Below are 23,937 nucleotides of genomic sequence, written 5' to 3' on the forward strand. Positions count from 1 at the left end.
GACAATGGGTCTCATTTTAAAATAGTAGATAAAGGTTTATATAATGAACAAGATGCTCCCTACAGTTACTACGTACATTACTCTGTATAAAAACAGTAATACTGAAGGCAGATAAAGAACAATTGGCTCACTTAGGATCTGATTTTGAGTCGGACGCAAATTGGCCATGTTAGCATGATGCAAAAGAAATCTGATTACCTTATGCTACTAGGAGGTTCCAAAGTGCAAATGTGAGGATCTGTGTGACGAGCAGAAGCCATCCACCCATGACACTCCTACAAGACAAATCATTTCCATGTTATTGCATCACCCCCCAGTTTCTGGGACAAAATCTCATTTTCACGCAAAGACATCTTGCCAAGATCCATCCAACTCTGAATTAGACAGGAGATAAACAAAAATGCGTTAGTTTGTTTCTTCCCATGCAATGTATGCTAAAATTTGATTGAATAAGATTTTTGTCCTCTTTCTTAGTGGCCGAAAATAGAAGACGGAACATTCTACCAGATAAATATCAAACGCCATCAAATTTAAGCAAAATAATCCACGGGGCAAACAAAGGTGGTTTAATTGTACATGACTTGTCCACATATCAGTAGGACAGAGATGTATTGATTTTCCACCCCAGATGATATCACAAAAGAAAATCCTATAATCAGAAAATTACTATTAATACAAATTAAAATGGCAAACTACATGTATCCCGGTACTTGTGTACTTTCACGGCTCCCATCGCATGCCATATGTAGTGGCATGCGATGCGATGCGATTTTCCAGTGTTTTTATGCATTGTGATGCGATGTCTTTTTTCACAGAAATTATGGACATGAGTTTAAATCATGTAAAATGCACCCCAAATGTCATTTTTCACACTGTACCACCCCCACTATCAACGCCAACCCGAAGCGTGGCGAGCGCAGCGAGCCCGCGAGGGGCGGCGGTACGTGTCCTACGACCTTTTCATACCCCCACTATCCACGTCGGCGTGGAGTTGAGAACAGAAAGTGTGGCGAGCGCAGCGAGCCACCGAGCCCGAAGCATGGTGAGCGCACGCGGATAACTTCACAGGTATCCGTGTCCCCTCGCAGGCTTCACAGGTATCCGTGTCTCCTCGCGGGGCTCCCTGCGATCGCCACGCTTCGGACTCGGTGGCTCGCTGCGCTCGCCACACTTTCTATTCTCAACTCCACGCCGACGTGGATAGTGGGGGGTATGAAAAGGTCGTAGGACGCGTACCGCCGCCCCTCGCGGGCTTGCAGCGCTCGCCACGCTTCGGGTTGGCGTTGATAGTGGGGGTGGTACACTGTGAAAAATGACATTTTGGGTGCATTTTACATGATTTCAACTCATGTCCATAATTTCTGTGAAAAATGACATCGCATCGCATCAGATCGCATGCGATCTGATGCGATCGCATGCGATGCGATTTTTCCCTGTACGATGCCCATTGTGGGAGCCGTGATAGTACACAAGTACCTGTATCCCATACCTAGGCATCTTGATACCCCGAAACCCAACCACCTTATACACGATAAACGTAACCAAAGCCATCACTGCCCTATCTAATGATGTAGCCAAATGGGAACATATTTCCTGATCTTATCTGGGACGCGCTTACTTGCTAAAGATGGTAGCAATCCCGAAATTGCTTTACCCATTACAAATGCTTCCAGTCTTACTAACTCAAAAAGATGCCCAACAGATCACCTGTATAACCCGCAAATTTATATGGGCAGGGGGTCGTCCATGCATTACTATGAAGAAACGTACACAACCTGTGTTGAACGGAGGTGGTAACTTTCCAGATATAGTTACCTACAACCACGCAGCTTTATTTAGGCATTTACGGGACTGGCTACACACTAGTTTTGTATATACCAACATCTCCCTGGAACAGGGTTTCTTAAATGACACAAGCCTTGTAAGTTTCCTACACCAACATGATCAAGAATTACCTTACCAAATTAAAACCAACCCTCTGCTATGGTCAACTAAAAAGATCTGGCACATATTAAGACATAAAACAGGTCTAAATCAGCACCACTCCCTCTTCCTACCCCTTCTCAAAAACCCAGCATTTTTGGACGGCATGGCTGCTCATCCCTACACTGCATGAGCAGCAATGGGGATAAAATCGGTTGACTCCCTTCTGGTAAAGGAAGAGAAGAGAGTTCTACGTTTTTCAGAATTGACCGCTAAATATCCCATGGTTAGCCCATACCCCTTGGCCTTTCTGCAAACCAACTTCTATGTGTCACATGTGATAGGTCATTTCTCTAATAAGGACTGGAATAACACCCTGGACACTATGCTTACTTATCAGGTCCAGACCTCAAGAGCTATATCTATTCACTATACCTTTCTGAGACAGATCTTGGATTACACCAAGATCAAGGGCGGTATGGCCACATAGCTAGATCACTTCCCTACGCTTTCGATCCCACAATTGCAGAAATCCTTAGATACTCCCGACAAACCCTCAAAGCCAATATGTACATTGAGCTGTTTCTAAACATTTACCACAACTCTTACCTATACCCTGTCAGACGCTTCCATATGGGAACCTCAGACACCCACACTTGCCCAAAATGCCGCTCTGACAATGCAGATACCTATCATTGTTTGTGGGCATGTCCTATTATTCATTACTTCTGGGTGCTAGTGAAACACTATGCAGAGGCAAAACTCATTACTTTTGTCCCCTTTACCCCAGAGTTAGCGATACTGGGAATATTTAACCCAAACATCCGTATGACAAAAGAAAGCAAAAAATTACTATTGGCTTTGAGTGCAGCGGGTAGGAAAACTATTCTCCAGGGCTGGATTGATCCCACACCTACACAATTTCCCCTATTTCTATGTAAACTACGGGTGACATTTAATAGAATTAGAGTTTTTCGCACTTTCGAAATCGCCCATTATCGCACTTTTTAAAAATCTAATTTTTGCTGCAGATTCACATATGTAATGAGGTGCATGTTCCGGAAAGAAAAGTGAGATTAAGTGCGATAATGTGCAAATTTTTCGGCATGAAAATGTGCAAATTTTTGGCATGAAAATGTGCGAATTTGAGGTAATGTGCGATTTTGTGTTGGTAAAAAAAAAACGCGAGGTCCCCCTTCTTGAGCATATCCAGCCCCGGGCTCATTGATACGGACCTGGTTCCAAAAATACGGGGGACAAAAAGCGTAAGGGTCCCCCCGTATTTCTGAATCCAGCCCCAGACTCTTGGACCGGTCCTGGTTCCAAAAATACGGGGGCCAAAAAATCTAGGGGTCCCCCGTATTTTGAAACCAGCACCGGGCTCCAACAGCCCGCAGTGTCATGCCACAGCCGGGGGACACTTTTTACATAAGGTCCCCTGGCCGAAACATGAGCATCGTGGCTGGTCAGCCTTGGATGGGGTACCTGGAGGAGTGGAATTTTTGCTATTTTGCACTAAACATAAAATAGGTATTGTTATTCTCCAGATGACCTAATTCGCTGACCCCCTACCTTTCTTCCCTGAAATACTTGTGTAGTTTTCTACATGGATAATGGTCAATTAAAAGTGTTGCCATACTTTTTCACTGAGATTGTCCATTTGTTATGGAGCACTCAGTTCTTTTCCTGGTGGAGACCTTAGAGGATACAATCAGCCTATGTTCCCAACACTAAACAGCCCTGATTTTTTAGTAGACTTTTTTTTAAGTAGTATCTAGGGTATGTAAAGGCTATGTAACTATGCCAATAAATGTTACCATAATTTCAGACCCCAAAATGGACAGATTGAAACACAATACTTCCACCGCCACCATCACCACCACCATTTCCCATTCCTACAGTAAAATCTTGGGGCCCCATTTAGACAAACTATGCTGGAATACAATCTGTATAAGTCATGGTGGGCAAGACATCCCTCAGTCAGTGACTACAATAAATTTTCTTCTGTTCATGGATCCTATTCCCTCATAGATTTGGTACTTACTGATAAATTACATCTACAAAAGATACATAAGATATCTATACTTGCTCTTTTCATAACCTGTTCCAAGCTTGTCCTCACATTTTGTGGTGCATAACTGCCCCGTCCTCATTTAGGAGTCCTGTGTAGCCATTTTGGCCCTAAAATCTAAATTTTACTAATACATCTACTGATACTTCACCATAAACTTCTGGTGCACTTTAAAAGCTGTAATAAGTAGCATGGTTATACAAAATGCTCTTCACATCAGTAAAATGGAGGCAAAAAAGAAGCATGACTTAGAGTTTTGTCTCCTTGACTTTGAAACCCAGCACAAATCCCATCCTCACAATGCCTTTCACCTTCAACAATACCACTGCTTAAGGATAAATTGAACGTCCACTCTTTGAATGCAGTTCAACAAAATATCTGTAGACTGAACATATTGTTGTATCATTAAGGAAATGTTGAATGATGACACCGGTGTATGTGTATATACCAATATTGCTTATACAGTAAACCGTGTAAGTGTTCTGGATCTTATATCTAGAATAAGCCAGCCACTGAAACATGTTAGTACTACTGTTCTAAGCAATATAATCATATATAGGATATTGCACTTTTTCTGAAAATCTAAGTATTTGGCTTAGGAACTCTTAAGCAATAGAGTCCTGTTCACAGTAAGGTACAGGGTGTTCAAAACATTACGCTAGTGTATGGGGGAAAGGCATGTCATTCTTTTCATTTTTCCACATGGTGAAGAACATTAGAAACTGTAACTGTGGCCCCATGGGTTACATATTGCAGCAGTGTATATTTATTGTCACGCAGTACATCTACTCCTGCAGAGCTTCACAGAAAGGTACAGAACAAACAAATCCTCCATTAAGTGATTATATGGTGAGTTTCAAGAGATGCAGTTTTACTGGAAACATTAGTTCATGAACATGGTTAGCCATGTTCATTTGTGTGAGGTGTAGAATGGTAGAATGGTGGCCACTTCTAGCACTTACGCTGAAATACTGTAAATCATTTCCCCATACAGGTGCTTGACTTTTTGAACACCCCGGGCCAAATGTAATAGGGTGAGAGTTTCAGAAAGTGAGAGGTTTTGAGAGAGTAGCAATCAATTACATGGCAAAATCAACCTGGTTTTGCTATGTAATTGATTGCTGCTTTAAAAAAAAGGGGAAAACTCTCCCAAAATCTCTCACTTTCTGAAACTATCACCCTATTACATTTGGCCCCCCATATCTTTTACTTATACCAATATGACAATCAAAGTATTCAATGAGAACGGAGTGTTTCTTAATTGCTATTCACCTCTACAACGAAAGGTAAAAAAAAAAGGTTATGCCTGCATTAATATTGAACAAACATGAACTTTAGTAAATTTAACCCTAAGTGTACGAGGACACCTCTGTATTGTTCATTTGAATTCATAATGGAATTTATTGCTAAAACTCACACATGGGACTCACTTTGTAATCTGATCTATTGGTATAATAATAATTGTATTGGCGTTTAATGACATATTGAAGCTGATGTGCATTTCACTGCAATTGTTTTGTGAAGGCCTTATCAAATATTTGCAGCAAAACACAAAATACTGTATGCCTCTCATCTCCTCCAATGAAGGAAATGATGTCCTTTTTATTCTAGGCCCTTTCAACTGGAAAAGAGTGGGAGAGAGATTTGAATAAGGAGGACTACTGAGAACCATCAGGGAACATGTTCTTCAGACAGGGCCGCCATCAGGGGGGTGCTATGGGTACAACTGTCCCGGGCTCGGCCACTCTGACAAAGGGTACAGCCCGAGCCTCTCTGTCCCCACAGCCCACACGGCTGCCAGCACCCACTTCACACCTGACTGTCACTGATAGCACAGATGGAGGCTGTAGCGTATTTGCTGCAGAGCAACAGAAGCAGACGCCTTGAGCTTGGTGCTGCCAATAGTGCTTTTTTTGTACAGTCTATATGTATAGCTGTCCCAGCGCCGCATGCATCTCCCTCTCTTATGTACACTGCACTGTCACTGTCAAAGTGCTCTGCGTGTGATGTGCACGTACAGAGAGAGGAGTCATCAAATAAGAAGAATGCGGTGCTGCCTGTGACTGAGAGCCCAGGTGAGCTGATATAGTGCTGGGACTGGACGCAGGAGGAGGAAGGCAGGGGGAGGGCATTGGAAGTGACTGTAGTCAGGCCAGAGAACAGTTTGTGTGTGGTGAAGGTCTGTAGGGATCTGTCACTATTTTTGCAGGTTCACTGCTATATATATGGTCAAGCATATCCCCTAAAAATGTTGTGGACTACGTATATGCACAGAGGAAATTGTTCCGTGGCTTGCAGTATTGGTTTAGTAGGATATGCAAAGGAATTTATTTTGTACACATATTTGTATTCCAGCATTCCATCTCTGATATTATTAATTAGGGTATATTCATAACCCTGCAGTGATAAGAAAATGTAGTTCCTGCCGATTTTATTATATGCGTGTAATATATGTGTATAAGTTTAAATGGTTTTGCATAAAATTCTGTTTAGACACACTAGATTTAAGTTCGCTGTGTTCAAGTACTGGTTGTTATCAAGGGCTGGTGGCAGAATATTGCTACCTATTATCCTAGTATTACAATGTTGCAATTTCTTGATATTCTTTGTGAATTGTAACACCATCTCTGTTCACAGAGTTTATGCTGGAAAGGTTATACCGCTTTCAGACCGCACTGTGAACACGGGTTATTGCCGTGTTCGCGGGGCTTAAACACGGGTCAAGGTGCGGTATGAAAGCGCCCCACTCAGAAAACCCGTGTTAAGCAACACGGCTTTTCAACCCTGGTCTTTACCAGGGTTGAACATGGCTCTAACACGTGTTTCTGTGCGGTCAGAAAGGCCCCGACCTGTGTCATCCGACACTGCTGTTTATGAAATGCCGCAATTGGTGGATTCCTGTAAGATCAGCAGTCTGACCCCGGAAACCAACAAGCAACACGCTGGAGCTGTGGACCACGGGACACAGGCACCATCCCAGCCTGCGCTCCACACTTCTACAGCCTGCAATCCTCACTTGTCCAGTGTGTATTCCACAATTCTACAGCCTGCTTTACAGCAATATGTCCTCTCTCTGGACAGATGAGGATGTGAGGGAATTGCTCAACATTAGGGGTGAGGAGGAGATCCGCAGACAAATCACCGGAACCGTAAAGGACGCTGTGGTCTACAAAAATATTGCAATGGTATTGGCATCCCGTGGCTACAAAAGGACACAGCAACAGGTGGTCAATAAGCTCAAGGCGCTGCGGAAACAGTTCATGAAGGTACACGACCACAACAGACACAAAAGTTGTGCGGCACGCCTAGATTGGAAACACTATGACCAGTGTGCTGGTGTTTTTGGATACACAGCATTAGCCACACCTGTCAGGCTGTCATCCAATATAGCTGCGCAAAGCAGCCAGGCTTCTGAGAAGGACCATGACAACAGCAGCATTGCACACTCTTGTCCATCGTCGCCACTGTTAATAGATGATGACCCGGCACACACCATGGAGCAACATCCTGGGGGCCATGATGACAGTATCGTTGCGACTGTTGAATCGGCAGAAGAGACACAGGCCGTAGCCTGTATGGCATCTGGAGCCACATCGGCTGGAGCCACGCCACCTCCAAATACCCAGACCCCACCGTTGCGCAGCAACAGTAAGTATTAATGTATAAAAAAATGTGTGGTGCCACTATTTATATTTTATAGTGAGTGTGTGTGTATACTTAAAAAGTTGGTGTAATTTTTTTGGGGGGGGGTATGTGTGTGCAAGCACGTGTGTGTGTGTATATCTATCTATCTATATATATATATATATATATATATATATATATATATATATACACACGCACATAAACATACACTCTCAAAAAATAACTCCCACAGTAGCTTTATTTAATTGTACCTTTTTACTCATCTTGGACATCAATTTGCGGCCCTGCAATATTCATGTAATTTTGTACCTAATTATGTAACAATATCTCCAGGTCTCTACAGTCAGCGTAATTCTGAACCACAACCTATCCTTTCTGCATGTTCTTGGTGCACTCTTTTTCACCTTACGGATGTGCCATATATCTACTTTAGCGTACCTCCTCGCTTTGATTTGTTTTACTGCTTCATTGTCATTTATTTATTGATTGCTAAAGTATTAGACCCCTGCTCTGGTATTAGTTTACCCAGGGACTGGCTGTTTTACTCTTTTTTCTCATCACCACTTACACTTATTTTGGTCATTCCTATATAGGCACTGGCCATCTTACTTATTCTATCAACGTCGCAGACCATTTGTTTTCTTTACAGTGTTCACCTAAAGTTTATACTTTTATTTTCCCATCACTTTCCAGGTTTGGCACCTTCAACTCCAGGGGTACCCAACTCCCGATGTAAGATACACGCCGACAGCTGTCCTACGTTTACAGCCCCAGTGGTCATTAGTCAGCAGCCTCCTAGCTACAGGAAGCTTGCGCTTCACGCGCCCCCGGCAACCAGGAACTTGCGTTCCATTGATATCGGACAGGAAGCCGGCTCATAGTGTTTGACGCACTTCCGTCCCGGACCAGCACGGCGTGCACCGATCGCGGAAGGTGGGAATCCGGGTGTTGTCTTCATTTAAGGGTAAGCAGCACTGCACTTCATTTGATTGCATTTTTGTCCACGAGTTTGCCTTGACAAAGGGGCGGTTGTTAGCCCCGAAACATTGGCCTATTTTATGTGCTGTGTTTAATACACATTTTTCATCAAAGACAAGTCCTCTGAGTGCCTTCTTTCTTCACCAACCTATACACACATACATACATATATACACACACACACACACACACACACACACACACACACACACACACTGACACACAAACAAAATAAATATTCCAACAGAAAATGTTTCCATCATCCTTTATTTATAAAAAATTGTAATGTTTTGCAGTGTTGCTATTGTGCAGGTGGACGAATACCACAAGCACGCGTTTGCTATCTCCACTGCTATGTTAATACAATTTTACGCTGATTATAATGTTCCTTTTTTTTCTCTTTTGTCTAGTATATTCTGTTCCTCCAAGAAGAAAGCCAGTGAATAAAAACAAACAAATGGCCAGAATTATGGCCAATGTCATTGGAGAAAAATTGCAGGAAATGGACGCGGCAATGTCTGCACAAGAAGATGCTCGCCTAGATAGATTTCTCAAGGCACAGGACGCTATGCAAAATGCCTTTTTGACACAGGTAATAGCCATACAGGAGCATCAAAGCAGGGACGCAGAGTTACTGTAAAGAAATGCCCATCAGTTCCAGATGACATTCCTTGAGCGAATACTCGCCAGTCGCAATCAAGGGCATTCTTCAGTTCCACAAATACAACAGGCACCTCAGTACCCAAATCAACCCTACCCCCAGTATAACCCTGGCCCGTTCTATGACCATGCTCACCCTCCTGAAAGGGCAGAAAGGGTAGAAAGTCCTGGATACTCTGTGTACAGGAACTTATCCTAACTCGGCACTTTGTTTTTATATTACTACAGTTTTAAATATGTAAACAGCACTTTTTATAGTTGTAGTTTCACTTGCCAGAACAAGGAATGTTTGTTTTTAGGGGCAAAGATGCTCCTTTCACTATACTGTTTGTGTGTTCACCTGTAAATGTTAATATAAATGTTTACACCAAAGTTTTTGACATGTTTTAGCGTGTGTTGAAGTACACAATTTTAAACGGGTACACTGCTTGAACCTGAATAAACTTTATTTAAACCACAACTTTGTATTAGCATTTATGATGACAGTAGTGAAGGAAGATTCACCATTAGAGCAGAGCGCAGGGGCGGATTGGGATGAAAAACCAGCCCGGGAAATTTATGGAAGCAGCCCTAATGGGGGTGGAGTCTGCTGAGGGGGTGGGGTCTGTGAAAGGGTGCGGGATCCCTACTTATAGGGTAGAATTCCAGGTTGCATGCAGTTGCGGCCTTTCTTGCAACTTTTGCTGCAGTTGCATCTGCAGCTATATGCTAATGCTGTTACACTGCCCTGGTGCATGGCCGTGCACCAAATATATGGACTGGCCCCGTAGGAAAATACAAACACATTTGCACCAGCAGAAAAAAAAAACATACCTGACCCCCAATATGGAAAAAATAATCAATTTGCCCCCCCCCCCACAGGAATAAACACATTGCCACTCCTCCCCCCCCCCCCAGATAAAACACTGGCTCAAATAGAAAACAATGATATTTACTGATAGCCTAAACAGGTAAAATAAATACATTGACCCCTGACAGGTCAAACATTAACCATTAGCCCCCACAGGAATTAAATAAAAACACATTGAGCTCCACACACACAAAAAAGTGTGGAAAGTATATGTCTCTGGGGTGGAGGTACTGTGGCTAGGAGGACTTGGGGTAGCATGGACAGTGTATGTTCCTGGGGGGCAGGGATATCGTCGGTAGTATATGTCCCTGAGGTGGTACTACTGTATAAGTCAGAGAGGTATATTCTGGATCCAGGGGTTTCAGAGGATAGTGGCTATGGGTGGGTACTGTACAATGAGGCCTGGAGGGGAGCAGGGGGCAGGCCGGGAGCAGTAGTGGGAAGCAGAGGCAGGCTGGAGTAGTGGTAGTGCAGATAAAGGGACAGGCTAGGAACAGTAGTGGGAAGCAGGGGCAAGCTGGAGTAGTAATAGAGAAGATAAGGGGACAGGCTAGGAACAGTAGTGGGAAGCAGCGGCAGGCTGGAGTAGTAATAGAGAAGATAAGGGGACAGGCTAGGAGCAGTAGTGGGAAGCAGGGGCAGGCTGGAGTAGTAGTAGTGTGGATAAGGGGACAGGCTAGGAGCAGTAGTGGGAAGCAGGGGCAGGCTGGAGTAGTGGTAGTGTGGATAAGGGGACAGGCGGGGAGCAGTAGTGGGAAACAGCAGGAGGCTGGAGTAGTAGTAGTTTGGATAAGGGGACAGGCGGGAGCAGTAGTGGGAAGCAGGGGCAGGCTGGAGTAGTAGTAGTGTGGATAAGGGGACAGGCTAGGAGCAGTAGTGGGAAGCAGGGGCAGGCTGGAGTAGTAGTAGAGAAGATAAGGGGAGCAGTAGTGGGAATCAGGGGTGAAGCTGAGCCGAGCCTAGGCTTAGGGTGCATGCCCCCAGGCATTTGCCTAGTTTTCTGGGTTAGAGATATGCAGTGGGGTATTTGTATGGTTATAGCTAGGCTGCAGGGAAATTTTATTAGGGTTAGGCTGAGTTGTGTGTAGAAGTAGGTTTAGGCTGCAGGGGGGCAGGGGGTGTATGGTTAGGCTGTGTTTGTGTGTTTTTTTTTAGTTAGGGTAAGGCCTGTGAGGGATATGAGTAGAGTTAAGGTTAGGCCGCAGGGGTGCGAGTATGGTTAGGGTTAGGCTGTGTGTGGGGGGGGGGGTTTCAGTGGCGTAACTAGAAATTTTGATCCCCCCAGCCAAAAACAATTGGACTATTTCTTGGCAATTCGGCTCCCAGTGCAAACAGTAAAAAAAACTGGAACAGTGGCCATGGCCTTACAATGGTGTGGTCTCAAGGGAATGATGTAGAGAGGCAGTGGGTGACAGTGAAAAGGTAACAGGAAGAGGCAAAGAGTGATGTCTAAAAAAGTCAGAGACCAACAGGAGAGAGAGGGAAATGGGGAGATAGTGACAGTCACACCGGGGAAAGGTAGAGGGTGATGTAGTGGACGATGGGGATGGATAGTGGGAGATAGAGTGGCAGTGGTTTACAGAGAGAGACAAAGGGTGATAGAGAGAAGCAGTGGGTGACCTCAGGGAGAGAGTAAGAGGTAGTAATTGGATGATGCAGGGGAAGGCAATGTGTGACAGGGGATGGCAGGTAGAGGCATTGGATGACAGGGGAGAGAGGTGACAGAAATAGATAGTGGGGAAGGAGGAGGGGGGAAAGAGGGGGCGGTGGGAAAGAAGGGAAGGGGGGTAAGAGGGGAAGGGGGATAGAGGGGAATGGGTAGGGAGAGAGGCGGAGAGAAGGGTAAGAGGGGGAGAGAAAGGAGGGGGATAGAAAGAGAGGGGTAGAGGGAAATGGAGAGTGAGAGACAAAGGAAGAGAGGATGAGAGGGAGGGAGATAGAGAGGCTAAGGATGGAGAGAGAGAGAAGGGGGGAGGAGGAGAGGGAAAAAGAGGAAGAGAGAAGGGAGAGAAGGAGAGGAGAGAGAAATAGAGAGGAGGGAGAAATCAGGTGTAAAGGAAGGGAGAGAAAGGTAAAGCGTGACGGAGGGGTGGATAGAGATAGAAAGGGAGAGTCGCAGAGAGAGAAAGAGGGAGTTATGTAACATTGGTGCAAGTGTGGTGTGAAGCAGCTTGTTAGGTAGAGGGCCATACTTCCACATCCTAAGCTGCGCTATACCCGCCGACTTACCTCCGGCTGTCAGCTCCAGGCTGCTGCACGGCTCCCGCTTCTGGTTGCCAGCTCCCGGTAGCTGTGAGGGTCAGATCCCATCTCCAGGCTCCTGCTTCTAGATGTCAGCTTCCGGCTAGCACCAGGTTCATACATTAGCTCCTGGTTCTTGCTTCTGGTGTCAGCTTCAAGCAGCTTTGTGGGTCAGGCTCCCGTCTCTAGCTTTCTGCTTCTGGCTCCCGCAAGGTTCAGACCCCGGCTCCCGTCTCTGGTGTCGGCTCCCAGCTTAAACTAGATTTTAAAAAAATAAGCACCTAAATGATGGCCGGATGTTAGGGTAAAGTCCCTTACAGCCCTACCACAGAAGGCATTCTATACGGCATAGTCTACGCTCACAACACAGGACCCCAGACTCTATCCTTACTATGTAGCATCCATCACCCCTCACCCAATAGAGCACCCCTCATTTAAAACCCCTCTTCAAGCACAGCACAGATCACAGCAGAGCACCCATCCCTGTATGCCATCTCGCCACACTCACCACCCCTGTTCCAGCACAACACAGCAACCAACACCTCTCTCAGCATGTCAGCACCCCTAACCCATTACCCTTCTTCCTGCACAGCAACCCTTACCTACCAGCACCGCACAGATCACAGCAGCAGCACTGATCTCCCTACACAGCACTCAGTGGCGGAACTAATGTCTAGTAGGCCCAGGTGCAAACATATGTTTTAGGCCCCCACCAACCTGCCTCCCACCACAGGACGTCAGCCACCCGCCCAGGTCTAAGACCTGACTCCGCAAGTCTAAGCCAACCAGAATCAGGCCCTATATCTCTACACTGAAATAAATCACTACATTACAGTACATTGCCCCCACTCCTCTACACTACAGTACATTCCCTCAATATGCAGCACTATATCACTACACTTTAAATGCTACACTACAGTGACATTACAGCTTGTGCAGGAAATCGATTCCTCCAGCTCAGTGGCCAAAGTCTGCAGCATGCTGTGCCCTGACCCTGCCTGTAGCCCACATCTTACATCCCCGGGAACCCAGCTTCTGCCTGCTGAACCTATACTGTTAGCTGAAATATAACCCACAAAGCATGGAGACACACATCATCTCGCCGCTGGCCATGCCCAGAGCCCCATTCTGCCTGTATCAAAGCATATGACAGCTCTGGGATGGGGGAAGGGATCAAGCAGATTAAATGGGAAAGTGGGCTGCACTGCGGCAGAGGAAATGCAGGTGGCATGCCTGCCCTGCAGAAACTGTCCCTTAAAGCAGTGGTTCCCAACCCTGGTCCTCAAGTACCCCCAACAGTGCACGTTTTCCAGGTCACCCAGCAGGTGCACTCATTGTTCAGACACGTTTTAAAAGATCACAGATGGAGCTAATTATGTCACCTGTGATTCTGTGTGGAGACCTGGAAAACGTGCACTGTTGGAGAGGGTGGGAATTGAATTAAAAATAGGCCCTGGCATTTAAAGTACGCAGGCCCACCATGGCGACAAAAGTGAAGGATGTAGTTGTGCGCACGCCAAAGGCACGCTCCGGAAAAGGGTGTGTGGCCACTCAACAGGGTGCGTGTCAACACCATATACAACTTCTACACATTATGCAACAAAATACTAGACCCCATTATACTTGCCCCTTACACATGATGCCAAATGGAATGAGCCAAAATTCAAATAATGCCACATGGATTGTGTCAAAATTCACATAATGCCACATGAATTGAGCCAAAATTTACATAATAACAGACACAGAATTGAGCCAAAATTCCCATAATGCCAAATGGATTGTGTCAAAATTCACATAATGCCACACGGATTGAGCCAAATGCATAAAATGCCATACGGATTGAGCCAAAATTCACATAATGCCACATGGATTGAGCCAAAATTCACATAATGCCACAAGGATTGAGCCAAAATTCACATAATGCCACATGGATTGAGCCAAAATTCACATAATGCGACACGGATTGAGCCAAAATTCACATAATGCCACATGGATTGGGAAAAAATTCACATAATGCCACACGGATTGAGCCAAAATTCACATAATGCCACATGGATTGAGCCAAAATTCACATAATGCCACGCGGAGTGAGACAAAATTCACATAATGCCACATGGATTGAGCCAGAATTCACATGCCACACAGATTAAGCCAAAATTCACAATACACTTCATAAACAGGGACATTGTCCACCAAAGGCTTGCATTAAACATTTACACCATAATGTCCATTACACGTTAAGTTACACGCCATTATGTCCATTATGTGTTATGCCAAAAACACCATAATGCCTATTAAAAATTATGCTACATAAGTGCTGCTTCTCTACATGCTCATTGCCAAGAGTTCTATGCTCATTGCCAGAGGTTTCATGCTCGTTGCCATGTGGGATTACATGCTCATTGCCAAGGGGGAATACATGCTCGTGGTAAATGGGGGACAGCCGCCGCCAGGCAGAAGTGATAGCCACTGACAGTGGCAGAGCCTGGCTGTATTCAGAGCACTGCAGGTCCCGGCTATTTGAAATAATACCCCTTTCACACCAGAAAATGCATTCCCAGGTTGGCCCCTTTTACACCAGCCTAGTCCCTGAATTTTCTGGTGTGAGGGGTAGAGAAAACCACCCCTCCCCCCTTTAACCAGTTATCTCATTTAATCGGCTATATCTTCGGAACCAACTGACCCATTTACATGAGACAAGTATTATATTGAAGAACTTTTGAGTGGGCTTTGAATGATTTTGGTCCAGTGAAACTGGAACGTTTGGTTCCAGAGTAATCTGCCCTCAAAGAACATGAACAGCCATGAAATTACATTTCAAAAATAAAAAAATCGGTTTACACGCAATATCTCTGGAACTGATTGACCGATTTGGACCAGTCTGGTATCATATTGAAGGCCCAGCGATTTGGAATTGAATGAAATTAACCACAAGCTTCTGTGATGCCGGGGCGGTAACTGGCAGCCGTCGGAACTGGGTGGGGGTCGGAATTGACGGGTCCCATATTATCCTATGGGGAAAAAACGTTACAGGTTTGCCAGGCGATATCTCCGGTTCCCGGGGGGCTAGAGACACGGGGCTGGGCTCGTTGGAAAGCCCTGGTCCTCAGCTACAAAATAAATGACAGGGGGGGCACGTGCCCGGGTGCCCCCCCCCCTGAATCCGCCACTGAGGACCAGGGTTGGGAACCACTGCCTTAAAGGATGGCCTCCCCTTTTCTCCTCCAGTCTGAACTGCCCCCTTCTTCTTCGGCTACTGTAATCTAATGCATAATCCAGATAAAAATGACAGGGGGGGCACTGTAATTGGGGGAGCATGGTTACTAGTGTGGCTAGATACAGGAGTATGGATGTAGTCCTAATGTTATCGCAAAGGTGGTAGAGATGAGGAATAGTGGGTGGAAGAGCAGGAGAGAGAAGGAATAGTGGGAGAGCAGGAGAGAGGAGATTTATGGTGTACATTGGGGCAGTGGGGCCAGGGATGGTAATCTCAGAGCAACTAGGTGCCATTTTGCAGTGTCAGGGTCCTGGCTGAAAGCACCTCATTACAGCTGCTGTCATTGAAATGGGCAGGGAACTAACATGCACACACAGTGACAAACACACTGTACAGTGGAAGTGCATTACCTGTCAGTACCCTGATGAATCATGCCCTCAGCCACCACCTTTATAGTACTGGAGCTTCATTCTTCTGTCACAGGAAGTTCAGCATCACGCAGCAGCAGCAGACTGTGCAGGGAGAGTGTAGAGTGGACCCCCCAGGCATACAAATCAAGTGAGGAACACATTCGATCCCTGCCTGCTCTGCTTGTCACCCGGCTCCTCTGGCTGCTGATCCTCCGAGCCCGGGGCCCGGCACCCGACCGCTGCAGCGCTGCTTCTAATCCCCAGCAGTAACCATCGCCCTGAAGTGCGGATTCTTCAGTAATGTCCACAGCTGTGTCTGCTTTCATTGCCGCTTTGAGTGCCCTACTCAAAGCGGCAATGAAAGCAGACACAGCTGTGGATATTACGGAAGAATCCGCAATTCTCTCTCCTTGCAGCCGCTCACATACATTTAATTTTCTGCGCGGCTTCAAAGCTCCACTGGCGGGGAGGAGGGCGGCGCAGCGAAACCCGGAAGTGTGTCAATGGGGCTGTAAGCACCGCGGGAGGTGCTGTGTGCGGCCACACATGCGCACCAGCCCTCCCGCGGCCATTTCAACTTCGACCACAGCCGCTGCCATGTTTAATCAGGGCATTTTGCTGCGGCCGCGGCCGTTAACCGCGGAGATGGTGGTTTGGTGGGCCGCGGCCCAGCCAGGGAGGGTGGGCGGCCGCTATGACTCTAAAATGTGCCGGCCCACCGGGAAACGGCCCGGTTTCCCGGTGGGCCAATCCGCCCCTGGCAGAGCGGATCTGTTCTGCATTCCCGCTAGCATCCCCATTCCCGCTAGCATACACAACACGCTGCAACAACATCAGGCATAATCATAAGGTCCACATCATTTCTCTTCATGGCGCAGCGCCAACGTCCTTTTAATCTGCCAAACGCATTATCCACGACCATCCTAGCAGAGCTCAAGGTGTGGGTGAAGGCAATTTGTTGAGGGCTCAACTGCACATGTTGCGTGAAGCCCTTCATGAACCAGCGGCGTAAAGGGTAGGCCGCATCGCCAATAATATGCACTGGTATCTCAACCCCATCAATAATCTTTGATTTCTGTAAACAGAGAGTAAAAGATAAGTATTTGTAACGTGGAAAAATTGCCTACACCAGTGTTTCTCAACCTCGGTTCATCAGTAGGTGGAGGTCCGCGTATGGCTCACTCCTGGTCTCCCCCACAACTTGACAAATGTGTAATTTCTTACCTCTCTTGGGAACAGCCAGCAACCTTGCTTTTCCTCCACTAGTTGGAAAAGGTCTGAATTGGCGAGGACTCTGGAGTCATGTGCTCTGCCTGGCCATCCAATGAAGACATCAGTGAAGCTAAAAGGAATGTATGTTTAATTTAGAAAAATGGTCTCAATGCACACAATATAAAACACACACTGCAAAAACAAACTTACCAGTACTAGTAATCCACGACTGCTTGTAAAACATTGGAATGCCACCCCTTTCTGTTGTAATAGTCTGCCGGGCTGTCACGGGGTGCAATAATAGGGATATGTGTCCCATCAATGGCCCCAGCACACTGTGGATACCCCCGTCTGCGGAACCCTTGGATGGTGTCCTCTAGGCGCTGTCCCTTTGGAAGGGAGATGGACTGCTGGTAGAGAGTATCCAGTATTGCCAGTGTGACTTGGTAGACTATGCTGCAGACTGTAGTCCTCCCCAGGTGTAGCATACCACCACAAGGCGATGGCTAGCCTCCTGCTTGGCTCAATGGGTCTCCTGTAGTTGGTGGTCTGCATAGTGAGTGCAGGGGTCAGTACATCCAGGAGGTGTTTAAACGTGCCGCGTGACATCCGAAAATGAGCCATCCACTGTTCATCTTGGAAAGATTCCACAGCTAGCATGAAAGCTTGCCCATGACTCCGGTCTCTGGCCCACAATGTTCGGGCTGATGCCGTGTTCAGAAGTAGTGCGGTCGACATAGGGCGGTATTCAATGTGAATACCTGCGAGGTGCAGCGAATCCTTTTTTGGATTCGCTGCACATTCGCCACGTTCCGGAGCCGGCGGGCTCCGGTATTCAACGAGTCAGGGGCAGCGAGCCCCTGACTGGCGAATATGAGCTCCTGCGGCGATTGCCGCAGGGAGCCTGAGGATGGTGCCAGGCAGAGAGATGGTAGTCTCTCTGCCTAGCCCAGACCTTTGTGGGGGGTTAGGTGGGCTCCCCGGGTGCCAGGCAGCACAGGCTGCCCCCCCGGGGGTGCCAGCAGGGGGGCGTATATTCACTACACACGATCGTAATGATCGTGCAGTGAATATATGAATATGTAATGAGCGGCTCGGCTCCGGCGCCCCCTGCTGGCTGCTGTGTAAAAAAAAAAATATATTATTTTTTAAATTAAATATATATTCATGTGCTTACAGCACATGAATAAAAATAGCATGCCCCTCCTCAGAATAAAATTCCTGATTTTTTGACACCAAATGTAAAAAACAAAACACTTTATTTTAAAAGTTCACATTCCACTTCACCATAAAAAGATAGCGATTGCTACTCGGTGAATCATGGCGAAAAAAACCTTCAATGTATTCGCCATGTGGTCATTGAATAGGGTGATTCACCGTTTTTGTCAGAAATTCGCCAAACAGCACAAATTCGCCATAAAAACCTGGCGAATCAGGCTCATTGAATACCGCCCATAGTAGACAAGATAAATGCTCTCCTTCCGCGCAAATAAAGGCATCTCTCCTTGTTCCTCTCTGCCCAAAACTATTCACTTTTCCTCAGCATGAAATAAGTGTACAGCATGTTGCATAGTGTGACACTATGCTGCATGCTAACACCTGAATCACACAGAATCAAAGCACAAACATCCATGAGGTCAGAGAAGTCTGCCATGCTGCTGCTGCTGCAATGCTGTGAACAATCTCCCCCCCTCACTTTTATTTCCTTTGTGACAACATTATTAATATCGATAATCGTCAGCCATGTGATTAGGTCTGAATTACCTCCTGTATTTAGCAGCTAAAATAAGAGGCTAAATAAAAGGTCTTCTAAATAATGCTGATATTGATGTAATTACTCCTTTATGACACCACACCTTCAAAATTTTTTGATTGTTTTATACTTGCAGGAAGATGATTAATTGGGAGGAAGGGCACATGATGTCACATGCCTAATGTGACAAGTAAGCATCTTTAGTCAGAAGTATCACTGACCTACGTGACACCCAGTGTGGATATGAAAGTTCTAACTACATGCAATAGGCTGTGGGTGTGGCTTAATGGTTGTGGATTTGCATCCTGACCCCCTGTTTTCATCACTCTGGAGTCACGGGGATGCTGGGAGCCCCTTGTAAGTGTGTTGTCTGCAGTGACGGCTAATGCACAGTGACAGGAGCCAGATGCTGCATGTAATATTACAATGGGTACTCTTAACCTAGAAGGGCGCCCATCGCGGGCATCGCATGTACATCGCATGCCATTATAATGGCATGGGATGCGACCGATGCGATGCCCGCGATTTTACATAGAAATACATGTTAAAATTAAAATCGCGTTGGTCGCATCGCATGCGACCAAAAAATCGCATGCGATGTGACCGACGCGATTACCGCGATTTCACATAGGGAACAATGTTAAATGGCCCAATTGACCCGATTTAACATAGGGAACAATGTTAAATGGCCCACAGATTCCAAATAGCCACCCAAAAGTCTGAAATGGCCCCCACAATTGTTAACGCCACCCCACGATCAACGTCAACCCGAAGCGTGGCGAGCGCAGCGAGCCCGCGTGGGGCGGCGGTACGCGTCCTCCGACCTTTTCATACCCCCACTATCCACGTCGGCGTGGAGTTGAGAACAGAAAGTGTGGCGAGCGCAGCGAGCCACCGAGCCCAAAGCATGGCGAGTGGACGCGGACACCTTCACAGGTATCCGCGTCCCCTCGCGGGCTTCACAGGTGTCCGCTCGCCACGCTTCGGGCTCGCCACACTTTCTATTCTCAACTCCACGCCGACGTGGATAGTGGGGGTATGAAAAGGTCGTAGGACGCGTACCGCCGCACCTCGCGGGCTCGCTGCGCTCGCCGCGCTTCGGGTTGACGTTGATCGTGGGGTGGCATTAACAATTTGGGGGGCCATTTCACACTTGAGGGTGGCTATTTGGCCTCTGTGGGCCATTTAACATTGTTCCCTATGTAAAATCGGGTCAATTGGGCCATTTAACATTGTTCCCTATGTGAAATCGCGGTAATCGCGTCGGTCGCATCGCATGCGATTTTTTGGTCGCATGCGATGCGGCCGACACGATTTTTTACCTTGCGATGCCCAAGATCAAAATCGTGGGCGCCGTTCTAGGTAAAGAGTACCTTACAATGCAGCAACCGGCTCCTGATACTTACACTTTTGTGTCAACTCTAAGCGGGTGACACCAAAGAGGGGCCCGCACCTCTGTAGTTATGCCACTGCTTTAGTACATATGAAATCAATGTGCACTAGAAGATACTAGCCAGTGAGGCTATTCTCAATTTCATATTACTGTAATTAATAATTTAGTATATAAATAAAATAAATTATATCTGCTGGGTTTTTAACATTCCTTTGAATTAGGTCAGCTTTTGTTTGTTGCATGAAAAATCCGACCTTGAAAAACACAAAAGATATACTATTATTTTGTGTAAAAGGTTATTTTCAAGAGGAAAATATGCTCAATAAACAGTGACTATTACTGATATATTTATGGGGTTTTATGACTTTTCATTTTGCAGCCTTCAAACATGGGAATTGCTGTCATCATCAAAGCATTACTATTTCAATTCTACTTGACGAGTGCAAATTAACTTGGTAAAGTTCTGTTTTCTATAGCTTTAAAGGCAATTGTTGTTTCTTAGGTTGTGCATCTATCTCATACCAAGATTTCATGTTATAATCCCTAGTTGTTGTTTGTGGAAAGAAGAATTTATTTTATATACAAATGTTTTTGACGGTCTTTAAAAAAAAGTGCTACCATTTTAGAGTAATAAAACTGATTTATAGCCTTTGGTAATGACTCCACTATCTTTCCTTTTAAGGTCTTTCAAGGGCAATAATATCTTGCAACAAACCTGTGTGGCCAAGATACAGCATTATATTACTGTACTGAGCAATGAAAAAAAAAAACATAAATGGTCAAATTAAAGGAAGAAAGGTCGTCAATTACTTTCTTCGTGTCTTCTTGAATTTGAAATGAAGCACAAGAAACGTGTTCTGAAAATATTGCATGCAACAGGCATATTCATGGCAGTACTGTACCTGCAAGTGTCCATGTTTGCACAGGACGTTTAGGAACAGGAATCTGTGGTCATGGTTACCGGATAGCTGGTAGGATGATTTATATGTACCATATACAGTGGCAAATTAACAATGGGAACAGAACAGGCAGGCACTCAAAGCCAAGGGAGCCCCATGCTGCCCACCCTTTGGTATCCGGAATATAGGTCTACAGTGTCTAGGTGGACAGTCAATATGTCGACACCAGAAGATTGAAATGCAGAATGCTCAACAGAAGAAAAAGGTTGACATGAAAAATGTGGGCACAAGAAAAGGTTGACATGAGTTTATAAAAAAAAAAATAATTTGGGGATTTTTTCTTACTTTAGCATCCACAAGGATTCCGATTGGTAATGGTAAAGCGTACCGAGCACCGCTATAGCGGAAGGAGGCCTCGTGGCTGAAGCATGGCAAGCGAAGCGAGCCATACAAGGGTATGCGCTACACTAATTGGGAATCCGTGGTGACATGTGTCAACATTGACACCAAAAAACTTTTAAAACTCAGGTCAACCTTTCGACCTTTTGACCTTTTCCTTGTGTCCTTTTGCATGTCGACATGTTGTCAATGTCGACATTTTGCATGTCAATATTTTGCATGTCAACCTCTTGGTTTCGACATACTGACTGTCAATACTGTAGACCTTTCCATCCAAACCCCCACCCCACACCCACTAATGCAGCTTTGACTCTGCTTCTGCTTCTCGTGCTGAAATTGTCTCTTACGGTACCTGCCCTGTTTCATCATCAGTATCAGGTCTTGTAACATACTGCACAGAAGGCCACTAGCGTCTTTAAAAAAAACCTTTATACAGTATATCTATCTACTTCCAAAGAGAACAAAATGCCATAACATCCTCCAAATCTGTACTATATTAGTAAAATGAATGTGACACTATGTAGTGTAATTGTAATTATCCCCTTATTATTTTCAACAGAAGTCCAAGTAATCCTAATAGGTATAAATACATAATACACAGTTGTCTGTCATTTCCTATAACTTCCAGGTTAGAGGAGTCCTACACACTGGGTGATGTAATGAACAATATTGCTCAGAAGTGCCAAAATTAGCAATATAAGAATGAGCCTAGTGTGTATGGGGTTTAAGAAGGTTTTTGTTTAAAAAAAAAACCTTCTTAATACCCATACACACTGGGCCTACATATAATTTTTAAAACCTGTACCATGACAGGTAGGAGCCGATTGGCTGGTACTTTATCTCTTTCCACTTTATCACTCTTCATAGCTTAATAAATATCCCCCATAATGTTATACACATTGAGCACTATGGGCTTTATTCTGGTTTACTCCTTCTGGCATATTCCTTCTTAGATGGACAAAACCATATGCACTGCAGGGGGGCAGATGTAACATGTGCAGAGAGAATAATACCCCTTTTATACCAAAACGCTGGGTCGCACCCGGGTTTTTGGACCCAGCTTCAAGCCGGGTGCGATCCGGCGTTTGGTCCTTTTTACACTGGCACCCCCCACCCCTTCCAGGCACAGGCGGTTCCTGAGCCGCCGCTCGGAGATGACATCATCTCCGAGCACCGATCACCACTGCCGCTGCGCTGGGGGCAAGCCCAGCACTAAGGTACTCCGCTGGTCTTGCCCCCAGCCCTTGTCTGGGAGGTGAATGGATGCCGCACACAGGCATCCATTCAACTCCTCCGCTGCCGCCACTGCTGTCTGCAGAGTACAGCAAACAGCAGCGCAGGCTGTCTGGGCCCCCCCTTCCAACCTGCGGATGCTGCAGTCCGCAGGTTGTACATCCCCCATTGATGTAAATGGGAGCCAGTTCGGATGACCTGGCGTACCCATTTACACTGCCCTCTACCCAGGTCCTAGCCGAGTTCTACCCAGGTCAGGACCTGGGTAGAAATCCCGTGTAAAGAGACACGGCGTGTCCCATTTACACCGCTGCTGACCCGGGTCTGACCCGCCGAAGACCTGGAATTTTGCGGTGGTGTAAAAGGGGTATAAGATTTGGGTGGGTTATTTTGTTTCTGTGCAGGGAAAATACTGACTGCTTTATTTTTACACTGCAATATAGATCTCACCCAAATCTAACTCTCACTGCACAAGTAACATCTGCACTTGCAGTGCACATGGTTTTGTTCATCCAGCGTTGCCGAGTTCTCAGCTGCCCTTTCCAGGAGAGGGCAGCCATCTACAGGAAATAGGGGGCGGAGCCGGTGGCCGTGACATTAAAGGGGCGGGGCATGGGTGGAGCTACCCAAATTATACACTTGGAAACGCTTCCTCCCACCCCTCCACGCTGCTGCAGTTTTATCATTATACTTATTTGTTCCTCTCCTCCCCACAGCTTCATTATTGATCCTCTGCCCCGCCCTACTGAAGCTGCGCTGCTGCAGCAGAGTGGATGCATGGAGGGGGAATCGGAGCCTTAAGAAACCCTTCAAAATCAGTGGGGAGCGGATGGAGAGAAGCAGCAGCTTACTCACAACCAATCTGCTGCTCCCACTGTTGAGGCCACTCTGTGTCCTGTGCTGCCACTGCGGCCAGTGAGTGCTATCGCATCCCCCAGTACCCCGCGGCGGCCGGCATGTAATAGGATAGCCGCAACGTCATGACGAGTATGTCATGAAGTTGCACTTGTAGAGCCCGGCCCCCGGCACTTCGTGACTTGCGCATGCGCAGTC

General features: G+C 46.1%; 1 long non-coding RNA gene across 3 annotated transcripts in view; it reads right to left on the minus strand.

Annotated features, from left to right (window-relative positions):
• The window catches only part of LOC146064126 (uncharacterized), a 38,762-nt gene that overhangs the window by 8,952 nt on the left and 5,873 nt on the right, over positions 1–23,937 (minus strand). The window contains exon 2 of one of the 3 annotated variants that reach the window (XR_014471751.1): positions 199–275. This is a non-coding gene — a long non-coding RNA (uncharacterized LOC146064126). Of the gene's footprint in view, positions 1–198; positions 804–23,937 lie in introns of those variants that run through there. The other 2 variants (XR_014471752.1, XR_014471750.1) reach the window with 2 other exon arrangements.

Source organism: Crinia signifera, chromosome 3 (assembly GCF_055691185.1).
Source record: "Crinia signifera chromosome 3, ASM5569118v1, whole genome shotgun sequence".
NCBI lineage: Eukaryota > Metazoa > Chordata > Amphibia > Anura > Myobatrachidae > Crinia > Crinia signifera.